Raw genomic sequence first — 2,500 nt, 5'->3', positions numbered from 1 at the left:
CTGGTTGACAGGACTTTTGTGCAATGAGCAATGCGTGTGTGATACAACAATCACTGATCTTTTTGTCAGCCTGTCAAACTCTTTGGACTTTTAAACCTCTGTTAGCACTGAAGTGCCTTGAGGCACATGTGTCACTGTTGGCGACGCTGCAAATCTTGCTATCAATCCCAAACCGAGTCAAAACTAAACAAATGTGTATTGGGTGGAGAGCAGTGTTTTGTTTGGACGAGCAATATGTAGCTGTATTGACAAGTATGGCAAGTACCTATAGCCGTTGTAACAAAAGCAAAAGGGGGAAAGGGCACCCTATTCTGGGGGCTTACCAAAAGCTTACGGCACCTGCTATTCCCAGGCAGTCTCCCATCCAAGTACTAACCAGGCCCGACCCAGCTTAGCTTCCGAGATCTGACGAGATCGGGCGTGCTCAGGGTAGTATGGCCGTAAGCCAAGAAATTGCCCTCAAAATCAGATTTTTAAATGTGACAAGCTGGTTGACAGGACTTTTGTGCAATGAGCAATGCGTGTGTGATACAACAATCACTGATCTTTTTGTCAGCCTGTCAAACTCTTTGGACTTTTAAACCTCTGTTAGCACTGAAGTGCCTTGAGGCACATGTGTCACTGTTGGCGATGCTGCAAATCTTGCTATCAATCCCAAACCGAGTCAAAACTAAACAAATGTGTATTGGGTGGAGAGCAGTGTTTTGTTTGGACGAGCAATATGTAGCTGTATTGACAAGTATGGCAAGTACCTATAGCCGTTGTAACAAAAGCAAAAGGGGGAAAGGGCACCCTATTCTGGGGGCGTACCAAAAGCTTACTGCACCTGGTATTCCCAGGCAGTCACCCATCCAAGTACTAACCAGGCCCGACCCAGCTTAGCTTCCGAGATCTGACGAGATCAGGCGTGCTCAGGGTAGTATGGCCGTAAGACAAGAAATTGCCCTCAAAATCTGATTTTTAAATGTGACAAGCTGGTTGACAGGACCTTTCTGCAATGAGCAATGCGTGTGTGATACAATAATCACTGATCTTTTTGTCAGCCTGTCCAACTTTTTGGACTTTTAAACCTCTGTTAGCACTGAAGTGCCTTGAGGCACATGTGTCACTGTTGGCGACACTGCAAGTCTTGCTATCAATCTCAAACCGAGTCAAAACTAAACAAATGTGTATTGGGTGGAGAGCAGTGTTTTGTTAGGATGAGCAATATGTAGCTGTATTGACAAGTATGGCAAGTACATATAGCCGTTGTAACAAAAGCAAAAGGGGGAAAGGGCACCCTATTCTGGGGGCGTACCAAAAGCTTACGGCACCTGGTATGCCCAGGCAGTCTCCCATTCAAGTACTAACCAGGCCTGACCCAGCTTAGCTTCCGAGATCTGACGAGATCGGGCGTGCTCAGGGTAGTATAGCTGTAAGCCAAGAAATTGCCCTCAAAATCAGATTTTTAAATGTGACAAGCTGGTTGACAGGACTTTTGTGCAATGAGCAATGCGTGTGTGATACAACAATCACTGATCTTTTTGTCAGCCTGTCAAACTCTTTGGACTTTTAAACCTCTGTTAGCACTGAAGTGCCTTGAGGCACATGTGTCACTGTTGACGACGCTGCAAATCTTGCTATCAATCCCAAACCGAGTCAAAACTAAACAAATGTGTATTGGGTGGAGAGCAGTGTTTTGTTTGGACGAGCAATATGTAGCTGTATTGACAAGTATGGCAAGTACCTATAGCCGTTGTAACAAAAGCAAAAGGGGGAAAGGGAACCCTATTCTGGGGGCGTACCAAAAGCTTACAGCACCTGGTATTCCCAGGCAGTCTCCCATCCAAGTACTAACCAGACCCAACCCAGCTTAGCTTCCGAGATCTGACGAGATCGGGCGTGCTCAGGGTAGTATGGCCGTAAGCCAAGAAATTGCCCTCAAAATCAGATTTTTAAATGTGACAAGCTGGTTGACAGGACCTTTCTGCAATGAGCAATGCGTGTGTGATACAATAATCACTGATCTTTTTGTCAGCCTGTCCAACTCTTTGGACTTTTAAACCTCTGTTAGCACTGAAGTGCCTTGAGGCACATGTGTCACTGTTGGCGACACTGCAAATCTTGCTATCAATTCCAAACCGAGTCAAAACTAAACAAATGTGTATTGGGTGGAGAGCAGCGTTTTGTTTGGACGAGCAATATGTAGCTGCATTGACAAGTATGGCAAGTACCTATAGCCGTTGTGACAAAAGCAAAAGGGGGAAAGGGCGCCCTTTTCTGGGATCGTTCCAAAAGCTTACAGCACCTGGTATTCCCAGGCAGTCTCCCATCCAAGTACTAAACAGGCCCGACCCGGCTTAGCTTCCGAGATCTGACGAGATCGGGCGTGCTCAGGGTAGTATGGCCGTAAGCCAAGAAACTGCCCTCAAAATCAGATTTTTGAATGTGACAAGCTGGTTGACAGGACTTTTGTGCAATGAGCAATGCGTGTGTGATACAACAATCACTGATCTTTTTG

The 2,500-nt window shown here is 45.9% G+C and overlaps 4 non-coding genes and 1 pseudogene across 4 annotated transcripts; all 5 read right to left on the bottom strand.

Moving 5' to 3' along the window:
- Positions 1-327: 327 nt before the first annotated feature.
- On the bottom strand, positions 328-446 carry LOC133636881 (5S ribosomal RNA). The gene has a single exon (XR_009822682.1). It is a non-coding gene; the product is annotated as a 5S ribosomal RNA (ribosomal RNA).
- A 368-nt stretch (positions 447-814) lies between these two features.
- LOC133637323 (5S ribosomal RNA) lies at positions 815-933 on the bottom strand. Its single transcript, XR_009823110.1, has one exon. It is a non-coding gene; the product is annotated as a 5S ribosomal RNA (ribosomal RNA).
- A 368-nt stretch (positions 934-1,301) lies between these two features.
- LOC133637383 (5S ribosomal RNA) lies at positions 1,302-1,420 on the bottom strand (annotated as a pseudogene).
- A 368-nt stretch (positions 1,421-1,788) lies between these two features.
- LOC133636823 (5S ribosomal RNA) lies at positions 1,789-1,907 on the bottom strand. Its single transcript, XR_009822626.1, has one exon. It is a non-coding gene; the product is annotated as a 5S ribosomal RNA (ribosomal RNA).
- A 368-nt stretch (positions 1,908-2,275) lies between these two features.
- LOC133636950 (5S ribosomal RNA) lies at positions 2,276-2,394 on the bottom strand. Its single transcript, XR_009822746.1, has one exon. It is a non-coding gene; the product is annotated as a 5S ribosomal RNA (ribosomal RNA).
- Between the last annotated feature and the right edge of the window lie 106 nt (positions 2,395-2,500).

This window comes from Entelurus aequoreus, linkage group LG20 (genome assembly GCF_033978785.1).
Source record: "Entelurus aequoreus isolate RoL-2023_Sb linkage group LG20, RoL_Eaeq_v1.1, whole genome shotgun sequence".
Classification (NCBI taxonomy): domain Eukaryota; kingdom Metazoa; phylum Chordata; class Actinopteri; order Syngnathiformes; family Syngnathidae; genus Entelurus; species Entelurus aequoreus.
This window is presented reverse-complemented; position numbering and strand designations above follow the sequence as displayed.